This window comes from Canis lupus, chromosome 30 (genome assembly GCF_011100685.1).
Source record: "Canis lupus familiaris isolate Mischka breed German Shepherd chromosome 30, alternate assembly UU_Cfam_GSD_1.0, whole genome shotgun sequence".
In the NCBI taxonomy this organism is placed as follows: domain Eukaryota; kingdom Metazoa; phylum Chordata; class Mammalia; order Carnivora; family Canidae; genus Canis; species Canis lupus.
Window position 1 is genome coordinate 23,595,784 of NC_049251.1, and position 17,537 is coordinate 23,613,320.

Here is a 17,537-nt window from a genome sequence, read left to right on the forward strand (position 1 = left end):
TCTGATCATAATAAAATGAAATTAAAAATCAATAACTAGGAAATTTGAGAAACTCACTAATACATGTAAATTAAACAGCACACTATTAAATAATCAACAGGTCAAAGAAGAAATCATAAAGGAAATTAGAAAATACGTTGAGATGAATGAAAATGAAAACACAACATTTGGAAATTTACGGGATGCAGTGAAAGCAGTGCTCAGAGGAAGATTTATAGCTATAAATGTGTACATTAAAAGAGAAAGATCTGGAATGCCTGGGTGGCTCAGCCATTAAAGCGCCTTCCTTCGGCTCAGGGTGTGATCCTGGAGTCCTGGGATCGAGTTCCATATCGGGCTCCCTGCATAGAGCCTGCTTCTCCCCCTGCCTGTGTCTCTGACTCTCTCTCTCTCTCTCTCTCTGAGTCTCTCATGAATAAATAAATAAAATCTTAAAAAAAAGAGAAATATCTCCAATCAACAACCTAATCTTCTACCTTAAGACACCGAAAAAGAAAATCAAGCTGAACTCAGAGCAATGTTAACTACATCGGAATAAAAAAAAATCCTAAGAGTAAGCAAAAGGAATGAAATAATAAGGATTAGAGTAAAAATTAATGAAATAGGAAATAGAAAAATACTAGAGAAAATTAACAAAATAAGTCAGTCAGAGAAAGACAAATATCATATGATTTCACCCATATGTGGAACTTAACAAATAAAACAGATAAGTATACCAGAAGGGAAGGAAAAATCAAATAAGATAAAAACAGAGAGGGGCAAACCATAAGAGATTCTATAGTTAACAGAACAAACGAGGTTACTGGAGTGGGGTGGGTGGGGGTCTGGGCTAAATGAGTGACAGGCATTAAGGAGGGCACCTGTTGGGATGAGCATTGGGTGTTATATGTAAGTGATGAATCCCTAAAGTCTGCTCCTGAAACCAATACTATACCTTATGTTAACTAACATAAATTTAAGTTAAAAAATTTAAAAGGGGGGATCCCTGGGTGGCGCAGCGGTTTGGTGCCTGCCTTTGGCCCAGGGCGCGATCCTGGAGACCCGGGATCGAATCCCACATCGGGCTCCTGGTGCATGGAGCCTGCTTCTCCCTCTGCCTATGTCTCTGCCTCTCTCTCTCTATGTCTATCATGAATAAATAAATAAAATCTTAAAAAAAATAAATTAAAAAAAAAATTTAAAACGAATGAAGTACTGATACATGCTACAACATGGATAAATCTTGAAGACAGTTTGCTAAGTGAGAGAAACCAGACACAAAAGGCCACATATAGTATGGTTCTTTGTATACAAAATGTTCAGAACAGGCAAATCTACAGAGTCAGGCAGTAGATTTTCAGTCCCTGGTTGCCATGGTCCATACATAGGAAGAGGAATTAGGGAGTGACTGCTGGTAGTTACCAGACTCCTTTTGGAAGGCGCTGAAAATCTTCTGGGATTTGATGCACAACTCTGTGAATAGTCTAAAACCACTGAATCATACACCTTAATAGTGAACTTTATAGCATGCAAGTCATTTCTCAAATAAAAAGAATGTTAAGACCATTTAGATTATTTTATTTTTATTTATTTTTTAAATTTTTTTAGTAAGCTCTACACCCAACATGAGACTTGAAATCACAACCCCAAGATCAAGAGTCACATATTCTATGGACTGAGCCAGCCAGACACCCCTGCCACGACCATTTAAGAACAACTTGGGAGCATTTAGTTTTTTAATAGATATTTGTGTGCCTATGACCCACAGCCTCATTCCTGTGCATATACCTCTGATAATCAGATTCATAGGGACATATGCATGGGGATGTTCACTGTGTTTTTGACAGCAGGATGTCAAATAATCTAAATAATTACTTGAAATAATCTAAAAGTGTACGACTAGGGAAATAGATAAGTGAAATGTGGTGGATGTATGTTATCAACCACCGTGCAGCAGTTTGCAGCAATGAGCCAGATGGACATCTCACACTCTAAATAAATCATAGAAATAGTGTTGAGTTCAAAAATAAAAAGTAAAAAACAGAACAAGACCCATAGCAAGTGCCATTTATGTCAAATAAAAATACATAAATACAATATATTCTTCAATGATGCATGCAAATGCAAAAATACAGCATCTTAGAATGGCTGCCAGTGGCAAGAGTGAGAACTGGGAATAAAGACTCAAGATGAAGGAGGAAAATAATAAAATAAAATAGAAGCAGAGCCAAGGACATGCAAATGTTGATGATGTGCCATGAATGAGAAGCATAAATAACAACTCTCTGCCCTTGAGGTCTAAGGAGAGAAAGAGAAGAGGAGGACAAGAAGGAAGGATGAAGTGGGTAGAGGAGGGCAGAGAGAAGCTAGCTCAAATACACTCCAAAATATTAAGACATGTTATCTCTGGGAGGTGACATCATTTCTCTACTCTTAAAAAAAAAAGGAAGGGGGTATTTTTTTTTCTTTTATAAGGTTAAGAAATGGTAAAAGTCTTAGATGGCTTTTGAGTGACATTGAAGGGCACCTTGATGCTACAAACAGCCAAAGGATTATAACCAGTACCATTCCCTTATGTCGTTAAAATGTATTAAAAATGACTGCCCTGTGAAGTGTAACCCATCACTGCCTCTCTCCACTCTTATCAGCTCTGTTCTAACATAAAATTGACATTTTGAGCACTCAGAGAGTCACCAGTGACCTGGATCGTACTCAGCGGTAGTCAAACATTGTCATCCTGTGGAAAGAAAGGCATTCGATAGGTTTATGTCTAGTCTTACAATAAGGCCATGTTTCAAACGTCTCAGAAGTCGCTGAGAGGGGGCTCTCCAGGACCTAATTCAAAACCTGCTGGCAGAACTGGATGGGATAAACAAGTGTCAGGAATGGCAGAAATTCTCTTGGAGCACATCTTAGTAGCTCGCTTAGCTCTCTGCTGGGGTCCACCGATCACTACTCACAGATTCAACTCAGATCAAAGATCCGATACCATCAGTTTTAGGGGGCTCCAGATAAGGAACCCTGGATTTTGTGCTTTCTAGTATCTCATTATGTCAGCTTCGTGCCCAGTTCCATGACTTGGTACCCAGGTTCTTGCTACTACAATTCTATTTCATTTCTCCCTCTGGTACTCCAGTTCCCCTTGCTTCTCCAAGTCCTGCTCCCTAACCCTAGGTCTCATGACTTCTTAGTGCTGACTGGCTTTCTACCCCACCCTCGCAGAGCTGAATAACTTTCAGGTCTGGTTCAACCCACTCCTGGGTTCACAGACCTATAACAGGATGACAGACCTATACAAAAGATGGCAGGAGCAAGTGTGGCCCCAATGGGTCTCTGTCTGATGGAGGTTGGAGCCCCAAGTGAGTTGAGCCATGTGAAACATGCTAGGAACACAAAAGGTATGAGTTGGGCATAGGGGTAAGGGACACACTTTAATTAGTGTTTTGAGCAGGAAGAGAAAAGGGATAGGCCCACAGCTTCGGGCAGATGGTTAATGTTAACACATGGCAGATAGAAGCACTATTTTTACTTTTGCTATATTCTTCAACACGGTACCATAAAACTAGGGATAGGCATATATTATTCAAATTTTCAGAAAAGTGAAAAATAAAAGAGGTCAATTTTAGAAACTACAGATTGAGTAACAACTTACAGTTACAATAATAAAACGGTAACAATAATGAAACCCAACATGCATTGAGGCATTACAAGAGGAGCATGGTACTAACAGTTTTCCATAGAGTATCTCATTTTAATCATCACATCAACCCCCTAAAGAACATGTTATTATCCTCATTTTACAGATGAGACTGAGGCTCGGAGAAGCTGAATAACTTGGCTTAGTTCACCATTAAAAATAGCCAGGCTTTCAGCCCAGGTGTGTTTAACACTAAACCTGTGCTGTCCAAATTCTAAAACAAATTGTTTCTGACTGTGTAGAAAATAAAGCGGTGTTTGTTAGGAGCCTACATGACTTGATTAACGGCCAATCATGGCAGACTAAATTTGAACCATTTTATTGGAAAATTATACCCACAAAGTTCAAGGGAGGCAAATGCTCTGCTTTGTCATTATGAAGAAGAAGAAAAGCAGCGTGGTGAACAACAGACCAAACAGACTTGTAGCTGGAATGATCGTTTCCTAAAAGTGCTGCTTAGTCAGTAAAACAAACCTACTCACGAGGAGGTTACAGTGCCCTGCTGAAGGACTCCGAATTTGCCTGGTCCCATTTAACAATCTTATCACAATTATTTGAATAAGATATGTATGGTATGTTTGTCAAATTGCAGAGGACACAATTATTATCTTAGATAACAGTGCAAAAATTCTTTCCCAAAAATCACATCGAGCTGGAATGATGAGTCACAATAGACAAGATGAAAATTATCAAGGAAAAAGATATAAAATCTTTTATTTAGGTCACTAACACCTTTTAGGACTACCTTAGAGAGAAGCAGCCAAACAGCCTTCCTGTGACAAATGCTAGAGATGTATAGTTAGCTACATATTCAATCTGATGATACGATTGTTAAATGTAAAATAAGTCCAGGACAGTGTTAATAGTGTCAGGTTAAACAGGCACTATTCCTTCTACCCTTGGCATTGGACAAGCAATTTGGGTTCTAGAAATATTTTTTGAATGGGTTGTTTCAGTTATCTGTTGGCATAAAGGAAACCATTCAAACGTAGTAGCTTAATAAATGTTATCCTTATCTCTCAGGATTCTGTGTGTTGATTGGTCTCAGTCCTGTGGTTCTTCTCTTGATTTTGCTCAGTAACTCTTGCAGTTGCAGTCAGTTGGCAGCTGGGGCTGAAGTACTCTGGAGGCCGTTGGGCAGGAACATTCAAGATGGCCTCATCACTTCCAGAGCTGACTCCTCTGTTTTCCATGCGGCATCTTATCCTCCTGGGCCTTTCCTCCCCAGCAGGGCAGCCAGACTTCTTAACACATTGTCTAGCTTCCGAGAGCACAAAGACGCTAGGTGTCAGGCTTTCTCAAGGCTTAGGACCAAAACTGTGGCACAGTCACTTCTGTGCATCCAATGTAGGTCAAAGGACAGCCCAAAATTCAAGATGACAGGGACCACACAAGAACTTAAACACCAGGAGGCGTCATTTACTGGAGGCCATCATTGGAGTCCACTGGAGGAGGACAATGAGGTTTGTAAGGAATTTTATTTTAAAATTTATATATAATGTGAGAGACAAATGCGTTTGGGGATTTTAGCACAGACATGATGTTTTATAAGTGCACAAGAGTTGTTTCCAAATTTTGGGAGGACTGCGTACAGAAGATGGCTTAGATATCCTGTATAGCTCCAGGGAACGGGATTAGAACTGCAGGTAGGTTTCAACTCAACTGCTAAGTATCCAGTCATCAGGGGAATGGAGAGAAGCTTCTGTTGAAGCAGGAAGTCACACTAGAGAGCCTCCAAGGCCCGCTTCAGCCTCAAACGCTAAGCTGCTAATTACAGGCCTCCTCCTGTTCATTATTTCTTGGTATATTAGTTCTAGCTCCTTGGACAGATTTTAAATTGAAGAAGCTGGACAAGAATTAAATAAATAAAAATATTTCTGGACTAGCTTCTAGCATTAACTCTACCAGCAGTCAGCTGCTGTATGACTTTGGGTAAATCGGTTAATGTCTCTGGGCCTCAATTTCTCCAACTAGAAAAGGAGGGGTTTGGGTTGTAACTTCCCTCCTAGGGCAAAGTGAGGATGATAAACAGCAACATGGATTGAGTTACTTTGAGAATGCAGTAGGAATGAAAGTAGATAAAGTACTTGAGATAGTGAGTGGCCTATTGTCTTAATAGTGCTTAATAAATATTAGCTCTTGTTAGCTCCATCATGATGATGGTGATGACGGGGGTGATGATTCTATGATTTCCACATATACAATAAAATCTTGAATTACATTAGACCTTCACTCCTTTTGCTCTGCTGAGCAGCGATCGGGAAGTGACTCATAATTACTGGTCTAAGTGTTCTCACCAGGTAACCGGGTGCCCACCACACCCTTGTAAAGGGCAAACCCTTGGTTAATAATAGAATTCAATCTGAAATGGTTTGGGCAACAAATGTGTTCTCTTGCTCCATGTCAGCAGAGGGAGCCAAAGAAAAGGAACAAACCCTTTCTTAGATGAGGTGCCAACAACAAGGCAGATCAGGGACTTTAAGAGAAGGGGCTTTATTCACCCTCCCCACCCTCATTTTATAGATTGTGAAACAGGCCAGTGAAGGAGAGGGGACTTCCCAAGGTTACCAAGTAAGGTTCTAAGAGAAGCAAGTCCTGGTTCCTGGGTCTTTGATTCGCAGTCCTCCTCAGGCTACCATATTGCTTTCTTGCTCTTCAAGGAAATCAGCTACTAACTACAGCTTCAGTGTTCTCATTTGCCTGACTTATCTGACAGCATAGCCTCTGGGTTCAAATCCTGGCTCTGCTCCATACTAACTGTGTGACCATGAGCAAGTTACACAGCCTCTCCAGGATTCAGAATTATATATATATATATTTTAAATGGTTACGTATTGCAAAAGGTTTGGGGGAGGAGCAAATAAAATAATGTAATAAAATGTCTTGTAAGGCATTTCATGCCTTGAACGTGTGAGGTGCCTTAATGGATATGAACACCATTTTTGTCAAAAGAATTTTATCTACATGAATTGAAAATGGATAATGTAGGTCCCAGATTCAGATGCTTCCAGGAGCTAGCCATTTAAATAAATCTGTCTGGGTATACAACAACAGGGACTTCTAGGGACTGTTGTCCTAGACAAACCACAGAGTTCATGGCCATGGGAGACAACCTTCACCAGGAGGAAATTCAAGCCCACTGTTGTCAGATCTTCTGACATGTTGAGAGAAACTGAAAACCTGGATTTTTATGTGCAAATTTCTGATTTTCAAAAATATTGCACAGGCCAAATAAAATCCAGGCCAGCAGCTTGTTAATTTAAAGTTAATTTTAGAGCGCCATATGCAGCAGACACACAACACACTAGAATTGAGAAACTCAGCCCAATAAATGCAGAGGAAGATATTATGTCTCTCATTTGGAGTGCCAATAATATGAACCCACAGGAATGTTTTTCTAAGGACCTTACTCAGCAAACACACTGAACCCCCGAGGATTATTTTGCAGTCTCTAGAATATCCTCCAGCTTTTCTTGGGGACTTCATATTCTCTGCCCACTCCATGGCTGATGCCATTTGAGTTGCCAGAGTCTTCCAGCCTGACTATAAATTATACATTCCACACTGACATATTTTTTCTTTACAAGGTAGAAAATAACATCTCACAATTTTATACATAACGTTCATTTTTATTTAACAGATACCTTCATTAGATATTCATTGGAAAGAGGCTCATTGTGAGCAGCAACTAGATGAGGGGAAAGGGGTTGAGTATCCAGAATTTTGAATACCATGTTGCCAGTGCACCTGAGGAATATGGTATACCAAACTTCTGGTACACCTGCAGAATAATGATCATTTTGTTCCAGTCAACAACAACAAAATAAATTGTAGGCACATCAGAATAGGAAAGAGAGAATGTAACAGTAAATAAAAATGAAAAAAAAGGGGGGAGGTGTCAACTAGTAGAGAAGTTCAATCCCGCACTGATTAAAGATCCTTGAGTAGTTCCCACTCTCCTACTCTTCAGCCCTATGGTTTATGCCCGATTTCCGGAGAATGTCTCCACCACTCTCTCCCTTCCTTTGGGAGAAGAAAGGCTGATTGGGAAAAGTTAAGTTTCCATCATTTCACTGAATTGCAAAATGTACTCAGCCTGATAGTTTTATTTATAGGGTTGGTGCCTTTCAAGCTACCTTTCTGGAGATTGTGGCAAGATACTGCCCTGAGTGTAATCTTTTGTGTAAAGCAGAGGTTTCCGATGAGCATGCCAAATGTGATTAGGTTGACTTGGTTATATCAGAATTTGCTTCAATACTGTAAAGAAGCTGTTCAAAAACCAGCCCAAGAATATTAAGAAACAGTGCCGGGTCAATGGGAATGACACCAAGTTAATGAAAGGAGGAGACAGTGAAGCCCCAGTGGCTGAGATGGGGGCTGAGTGAGACTACTTTGGAGAGTGCTGGGGGGATCCTGTGGTCCAGAGGTGCAGGTCAAGTGAGCAGGGGAAACCAGGGCCCTAGGGAGAGAGACAATGTGCCCTTCCCTCCCCCACTCATTTTAATATGGAAAAGCCAGTGCGATGCTAGAAGAGATTAAAAAGAATTTTACATTAAAACGTGAGTCTAATTTTCATGAGCCAGCAGAGAGTAGTGGAAATAACACTGGGGGCCGAGCTCTCTGGCTTGCTGACTCTGGGGCCTCGGGCAAGCTGCTTTACCTCCTTGGGTTTTAATTTTACAATTCCTGAAATGAAAGATTTAGAAGATAAAAATCGAAAGACTCTTCCAAATCTTATATTATACAGTCAGCCATGTTCCCGCAGCATTTTATTGGGAAAAATTTGAAGTCTATAGAAAAAAAAAAAAGAGCTAACATCCATATAGTCTGCATCTAGTTTCACCAATTGTGAACATTTTGCTGCGTTTGCTTTAACTTAGTGTTTCTGCCTGCCTATCTATCTCCTACCATCTATCAATCATCTGTCCATCCATAGAGCCACAATATCATAATCACATCTAAGAAAAATGACAGTAATTCCATATACTTTACTATCCAACTTGAATTCATATCTCTAATTGTACCAAATTCTTGCACTCGATTAGGTCTTTAGCCTTTGACATTTTAAGATATTGAACAGTGCTTCTCTCTTTTTTTTTTTTTCTTTTTTGAAATTTATTTACCTCATTTTCTGGGCAGTCCAATCATTTTGAAGAATGTGTCACACATTCTGGACATGACTGTTTTCTTGCTGTGAAATTTTGCATGTTCCTCTATACCTCTGTTTTCTGCATGCTCTGAGTTAGGTCTGGTGACTTGTCAGACTCAGGTTAAACACCTCCAGCAAGAATGCTTCATGGGCAACTTTGTGTTCGCCATGTCGCATCCCATCAGGAGCTACTTCATGTCAGGCTGTCTCATATTTGTAATTTTACGTTTGATCCCTTGGCTAAGATGGTGATAACCAGCTCTCTCCAAAGTCAAGGTGCATTTTTTCCTCCTTTGTCATTAGTAATCTGTGGGATAACATTTTGGTGTCATGTGAACAAGCCTCTCACTTGAATGTTTTAGCACCATCGAGATCCTTACCTGAATCCATCATTATGGTGGGTTTGTGGGGATTGCTTCATTTTATCCTCCCTTCTATATTTATTAGCTAACATTCTTCTATAAAGATGAATTTTCCTTTTTTTTTTCTCTCTCTCTGTCTCTCTCCCTCTCTCTCTCTCCCACTCTGCATGTGTGTGTCTCCTTCTGGCTCCCCCCTCTTTCCTTCTTCCTCTCCTTCATATCACTATCGTCTTACAAATTTCCTTTATGTAGAATTTGTAATCAGTTTACTCTCTTTATTCCTTTGGATGTCCAAATGGTCCGAAATTTGGCCCGGGGGTGCAGGGTGCAGGGTGTGGTGGTGGTGGCTTTAAGATGGATCTTGTATCCTTTTCATAAGAACACATGGTTTTTGAGCTCCTCCTTGCTATCTAGCAATATAAAATATTTCTGATTCACTTCATATTTGCCTTCCCTGGTTCATTCAACCATTCTCCAAGGAGTTCTGTTTGCTTTCATGGAGAATGGTATTCACATCAAGAGCCGGGCAGTAAGTATGCTCATTGCAGGTAAGTGTCATCACTTTTAAGTCTTTTCAAAGTGGGCAAGCTAGGACATATATAGATAATATATATATTATATAAGTTCAAGAATTCATATATTCAAATTTAATATAGAAGGTTTTTAAAAAATTATTTTATTTTCTATTTTCATTTATTTTATGTTAGAGTTTTTATTCCTAATAATATTACTATATTTGCTTTGTTTTGTGGTATCAATGGAATTCATTTGAAAAATCCCCCTCCCCCTCCATTTAGTTACCCAGCAGTGTGTTCAAAAAAGATCCTACCAAAAGCCTCCACATCCTGGGGCCTTTGTAGTTCTTACAGATGCAGGGTCTTCTGGCCATCATACCCTGGCTCTTCTTAGATAAGGAGCATAACTCTAACTGGGTGAATCACTGCTGGGGCTTGAGCATGGGCGTTGTCCCAGTGATGAGACCTCAAAATTCTCCAGGATTTGAGATTGGCTACCGTCTGCAGGAAGATCATAAAGAAATGGTAAACACCACTTCAAACACCAAACACTAGATTATAATATTAACTTTCAAAACAAATTCCATGAGCTTCCATTTCTGCATCCATAAGATGAAGAAAAATAATGCCTACCTCCCACGAGTGTTTTGCTAAAGGAATGCTGATTGAGTAAGTGAATCACTGAACTAATTAATTTGCTGAATAGAAGCATCAGAGTCCTTGATTGCAAGCAATAGAAATTCCGTATGATTTACTTAAAGAGAAAGGCAATCTATAGACAAGATGCCGGGAAGCTCACAGAAATGACCAGAAGCAGAAGAGCCAGCCTTAGAGTGTGGTTTGGAACCAATGGTAGCAGGAAGACAATCGAAGACTTGCAAGCAGAAGAATCCATTAGGGTGTGGCTGGTGGCACCTTTGCCCCCCCAGACATGCCCCACTGCTGCTGGGCCATCAACACTATGCCACCCTGTTCACCCTGTGCAACTCTTCTTTGAGGAAAGAAAAATAGGTTCCATTCTACATGTCTGAGTCTCTTAGCTTCAACATGTAATGCCTGAAAAATGCCTGAATGTAGCCATGTGAATAAATTACTGCAATTGTGAAATGGCCATGTCTTCCACGTGCTGAGGAATTCATTCCAAATTGAGTCTATACCTGCATATCTGCCTCTGCCAGGGACTTGAGCACTTTTACAAATTAAAGCTCAGTCAAAAAAAAAAAATGATGAAGGGACAGGCATGTCAATGGACAGAGAGATAAACAAACAGACAATCTAATTTTAAAAATAAGTCTCAGGCACCTGACTTGAACAAGTGAGGACATTCAGACAATGACTTTTACTCTGAGCTTTCTGGCACCCAGAACTTGGAGGAAAATGTGATGGATTGTATAGTTTTAATTTTCCTTTTCACACCAGAATTTTATCTGTAGAGAGAAAATGTTTTCTGGCAAAAATCTCATGCAGGAGATTTTCATTTGGGTTTTATATGAAAGGTGTTACATGAGCTAGGAGACAGTATCGCCAGTTATGGTTTCACAAACACAGAAAAGCTTTTTAAATGGATAAACCTCACGTGAAATATTTTCTGAAGGCACGCTGTATCTTGGAAATGTTTCTGCCAGCCACACTGGAGCCAGGGCCCAGGTGCTTTGGCTCCTCCAATGTAGCTGCCCCCACCCCCAACCCCCCGCCCCTTCCTCCCACCATGCAACCTGCAGAGTCTGGAAGTACACCTGCATGGTGGGGGGGCCTCCCCTTTCCAATGTTAAATGTGCAAAAGCTAGGTTTTGGCAGGGATTGGGCCTCCACGAATTGCTGAACCAATCTCCAAACATGGCCCCAAGGAGGCTGCAGGTCCTCCACTGGTTTAGGCCTCAGACTCCAGACAAGAGAGGACAGATTGCCACTTTGTTCTGGAAGGTTTGAAATCCAACGTGTGCTCTTGCCCAGATAGCATGAGCCTCAGCAGCAGGAGTATCTGCAGATGGAAATGTTTCTTTTTCTTCTTTTTAATTTCTTTTTCTGGAAGGAGCTCAGCAGCTGCTCCAACTCCTATACAGTAATAGAACTTCTATTACCTAAGAAGCAGCCTGCCAGCAACGTGGAAGCTTGTCAGAAACCACATCACCAAGGGTGGGAATGGCATAGAAGCCAAGAGGTAAGCCCTAAATCATTATATTACACAGAAGAGAGTTGTGGTGGGGGGCACTTAGAGCCTGAAAACCACAGTGAGTTTGAATGCTTATAAAAAATGACCAAAATACTAGAAACCTCAACTTCATTTCAAAAAAAGATTTGAGATAGGTTTTTGTTGTTGTTGTTGTTGTTTATTTGTTTGTTTCTCCACTTTAGGAAAAAAAAATCAAGATGAAGGCAAAAGTGAAATCAGGTTAGTGGGATGAAGTGTGTCATCAAAGCATGCCACATGATTCAGTCTGTACCAGTGGGCTGAGCCCTGCCTGAAAAACAAGCCACCAGTTTGTGCCTCTGAGCAGAGCGGGGTGCTTTAGGGTAGGGTGGGGAGTAGGGGCCAGGATCTCAGACCTCATGCAGGAGAAGGAACGGCAGAGGACTGGATGGACAGACAGCGTTCCCCCTTCTTGGAAAGGACCATGTTGTCTCATACTCCATCTTCAATGGAATCAACTCTACTAGCTCAGGGGGTGGATGCAGATCTTACCATCTGAGATGCTTTCCCTGCTGCAGCGTCTCCCCCTCGCCCGTCCTCCCTGAACCTCTGGGTCCCCAGAACACTTCTCACACCTTTCATTCAGTGAAGCCAGCCCCTTACTGAAGGAACATCAGTTGCACAAGCATGAAGAAGAGAGGGCACAAAAGGGACTCCTCCTTTTTGTGACAGCGGATGGGGCAGGGAGATACAGGATTCTTCTCTTTCTGGAATCAGATTGTTCCTAAAACTAGACCTGAAGTTGTAGTTATTTTACTCATGTCAGAGGACATAGATGGAGGATGGGATGGGGGAGGCCCATGCCTCCTCTTGCCCCCCATGCTCTATGCTCCTCCTGGAAACTTTGTCTTCAATTTACAAGTGATAATAATGCCCTTGAGACTAACATCTGGATAACAGAGCTCATGTGCACGAGCGTGAGTGTATGTGCACACATGCACACACACACACACACACACACACACACACACACACACACTTAAACCAAGCTGATTACATACATAATTATTATCTCAACCTTACAGACCCGGAAACCCAGCCCTAGGGTAGTGAAATGACTTCCCCCAAAGAAGGAGCAAAATGCACAAGTGAAGTTTGAGTCTTCTGCTCCCACAGAGTATGTTGATGATAAAACCATCCATGACTTTAGCAATTATTTCACACGCTGAACAATTAACAAAATAAGAAGAGAAAATATATTATAAAAAGGGGGGATTTACTATGTAAAAGCAATTTCAATTAAGTCCCCTGATGTGAACTAATAACTGCCAGACTCTGCGGTAGTGGTTATGATGAACCATGTCTGATTAATAAATTTCTTACGTTTTATTTGATTATTATAATCTAAGATCCACACACTTATATTTTCACAAATTATGCCGTTCACAGTGTCAGCTTATAATATTCTTATACTTTCTAAAAAATTAAGGTAACCAATTATTTGGTTTCAATTAGTATATTCAATTATTAGAAGGTGAGGTATAAAGCAAATATAAAAAGATAGTCTTTGCTCATATTGATGCTGCATTCCAAACAGGAAAGACCAAAGTATCATATGAGACCAGTTAGTATCTTCATGATTTGGTCTTTAAGATTCAATTCCTAAAAGGAAGGCTCTCAGCACACACAAAAAATAGAAGTTGGGGTGAGCGGTCAAGACTGAATTTATGTACACTGCCACCAGGTGGAGGCAGAGTGCCATGGGCTGTGGAGCCTGCAAGCGTAGTTGGAGAATTTGCTAAAATTGCAGATTATGGTTCTGGGTTCAAGCCCTAGAGATGTAAAATCATACATGTTTCTATTTCTTATTTATTAGGAACATTTGCTGAGATAGCAAAATGCAAACAAGCTATTAAACATTTTAAATAGCTCTTTAGAGGGATTTTACAAATGAGAAGTATAGTTTCATTTTCCCCTTTAATTTCTTAAGGTTCCTTTTCTCAGAGATACTTTCCAAAAAAAATTCTTGGCTCCTCCTTATTTTGCTTTCATGTGAGACCTCCCAAATCTCTGGATTGTTTGGCGCAAACTTCCAAAACTCAGTTTCAGGCTATAACCTATCTCCCTGCCTCTCCTTCAAATGGTGAAGGGCATTTGGAGGGTGGTGATGAGGAAGGTGATGGAGAGTGACCAGCTGTCCTGGGTTTTGTCCTAAACTGTCCCAGGGTCCTAAACTGACCCCTTCGTCCCAAGAAAGCCAAAAAATATGTATTTGACTTTCCTTTTCAGACTCTCTGCTCAAAGGCTGTCATTTCTTTCCATTGGGGGGGGGGAGGCAAAATATGCCCACCCTTTGATGAACCCCACAAATTCCATGTATAAAAACCCTCCTTAAGCATGAGTCTCTGCTGCTAGGTCAGGGGATATGCTTTATATTTTACACGGATGCAGGATATATAGAGATGTATAAATGTGTGTGTGGTGAAGTGGCAAAGCAGAGCCAGTGGGCAACCGTCTCATGTAAGTAGAGCCTCTAAGAAGTCTCTGATGAGGCTGCCCTGCCAGGTGGAAGGGAAACAGGAAGGAAATCATCCCCAGCTCCCGCAGGATGCCAGCGCTGGAGCAACCACTGGAGGCTCCGGAAGGGTTATATTTAGCTCAGCTCTGTTAATAGCTGGCCCCCTTGGATCTCCTCAGGAATGGATCAAGAAGAGTTCTCAACGGTGGGAGTGAAATAACACAGACAGGTTTATGAATTGAAAAGAAGATTATCTTCAAGGAAATGACCTAAAAAAGGATAACTCTAGGGGGATTTGATGAAAACGTTAATGTTATTTGGTGAATTGCTTTCCTGAGCACTTTATATTCATTTCCTGTACTCTTTCATGTAATTGGTCCAATCAGAATTTAGCTTTTCTTTAGGACGAGAATTCTCTGTCAAGCTTGTGTTCTTGGGCACATGGTGGCTAACAAAGCCTCCATACACCTGTCACCTGCCAGCACCTATTACTGAGGAGACCAACGGGATGTGGTCATGTCCTTAAAAACAGGTTTGGTAAGAATTACCTTCAAACCCTCCAAAAAATAACCCAGAGATGCTGACCCTGGAGGCGATGTCACAGTAGGATGGCAGGGCCATCTTGCCCCAAGGCCCCAAGTGGATACAATGAACAAAGGCAACACGGTGGCACAAATACTATTAGAACAACACATTTATTTATTTATTAAATCTGAGCCTGGGAAACAGAAGACAGCTGAAAAATATGGTTGAGTTCCTAACTTGACAATGAATAAGCAGGGTCTGATTTACAGTTGCACGGGTGTGAGACTGCCATATGTTGTGTAAATAGCCGTGGGTCCCTTTAAGAAAAGAAACGATGTGAAGACAAAGCTCCTTTGTACTACTGACTGGACGCCTACCTGATTTTCGGAGAATAAAAGAAAGGCCACCTGGATAGAGTTGCCAGATAAAATCCAGGATGCCCAGTTACAGTTAAATATCAGATAAACAATGCAAATGTTTGGGTATAAGTAAGTCCCAAAGACTGTATAGGTATAAGTATGGGTATAAGGATGTCCCAAAGACTGTAGAGGACACACTTATACTAAAAGTACTATCCACTGTTTACTTGAAGTTCAAATTCACCTGGCTTTTTATTTGCTGAATTTGGTAACCCCCTATCTGGGATCAAAAAGGAAAAATCTGTGAGATGAGAGGGGAGTGCTGTCACTAAGACAAAGGAACAGGAGGTAGGGCAAGCATCAGCTTGCCCCAGAGAAGGAGACGCTTCACCAGTTAGAGAGCCCAGGAGTGTGGAGAAGAAATGTTGGATTCCCCAGCAGAAGCTCCCAAGAGCCCCTCCAAAAAGCTTCAATGGTTTTTGGCTCGCTTTGTTTCTGCTGGAGCGAACGATTGGGCACTGAAAACTATTTTATCTGGCTGTGTTGGGGCATATAATATTCCCTTTTAAATGGTGGAAGGCTGGCCTTTCAAAAGAGGTGATGAAGATTAAAGACCCACTCAAGGGAAGGTAATGGGGAGTCAAGGGGAAGGATGAAAGAACAGGAGGAAATTATGGAAAGAGACTGTAGCCGATTTTTAGAAGGCGGGGAGCAGGTGTGTGGAGAAGTAACAGCTCTCTGTGGAGAGCCCTTGGAGCTTGCCGGGGGGACCTAAATTCAGAACATCCAGGCATGCCAGGGGAAAGGAACTGGGCTTTGTCATCAAAGAGTGGAAACCTACAACCCCCAGCCCTCACCAGCAGCTGGTGGAGCCTCCCTGGCAAGAGGTTCTGTGCAGACGCCAAGAGGGAAAGGGGTCATCTTAGAAACTGCAGGTACAGCTGAGGGCACAGCAAGTCATCCGGGCTAGAAATAATAGTAGGAGAGATTGAAAGTCTGCAGATAGAGTGATGGGGGCCCGGGGATCTTCTTCTGCTGGGGTACTGACTGCAGTCCCCTGCCAACCCCAGCCAGGGGAGAAGTTTCCTCCCCAGAGAAAGGGAATGGCCTCTGAGGAAGGACCTCCACCTGCCTCCCTCCCTCTGCCCAATACACAAACAGAAATCATAGAACTTCCAATCAGTTTATTTATGCCACGACCTTAAATATAAACAGACAACCACAGATCATTGACCATGGGAGGAAATTTGCCACCCTTCCCAGGAAGTCCCCTTCCCAGGAGGGCCCTGAAAATGACCAAAATAGACAAGAAAAAAAATAATAAACTATATGAACAGATAATAACATCAAATACGGGGGGGTGGGGGTGGATTTTTTTTGAAACTTCTAATTAGATCCTTAAATATGTAAGAAAACATTACCTACCCTTTCTCCTATTAAAAAGAAAAGCAACCCCCAAATGCAAGCATTTATGCTAGGCCCTGTCACCAAACTGGGGGCTTGATACTAATCTAATTACAGTTTCAGCCTCCCCCAGAAACGCAGTCTGAACGGGTCAGTCAAGAATTCTCTGGTTGACAGCAATGAGGTCACCTGTCACGTGGGCCTTCTCCATCCCCCAAAGGAGATGAGGTAATCCACCTAACAAGACCCCTGTCCTTTCCCCTAAGGGCAGGTGACACTAGCCAAAACCATCCTTTCTTTTCTTTTGCTAATAACATCTTGCCCCATCCTCCCTCCTGTAGCACCCTCCCAGTTTGTACAGCTCCCAGAGCACCTCTCTGCTTGCTGGCTGGATGGAAGACTGCCCCATTCATGATGCTAAAGAAAACCAATAGATCTTCTAATTTACTAGGGTGGAATTTGGGTTTTTTAACATCCCCCCAAAAGAAGAAAATACGATTAAGTTGTGAAACAACTGCAGAACAAAATACTCTTGGCAATTTTAAGCATGTTTCCAAAATAAAAACTCAACAGAAGGCTTAAAATAGAAAGAAAGGGGTATCTCTCATAAAGTAGAACAAGAAGACAAAGATGTGGGTGATATGACGGGAAATATAAAACCCACAGAGAATCGATTCGGGAAGACCAACATTCACATAAGAGATATTTAAGAAAGAGAGAACCAAGAAAAAAACTATCCAAAAATGATACTGAAAAATTCACATAACTGAATCATAAGAGCTAACATTTATTAGATGTTCCTTATGTGTTTTATAAGTATTAACGCATTTTGATCCTCCTATTAACCCGATGAGGAAGCTATTATTACTATCCCATAAAACAGAGAAGAAAACTAAAG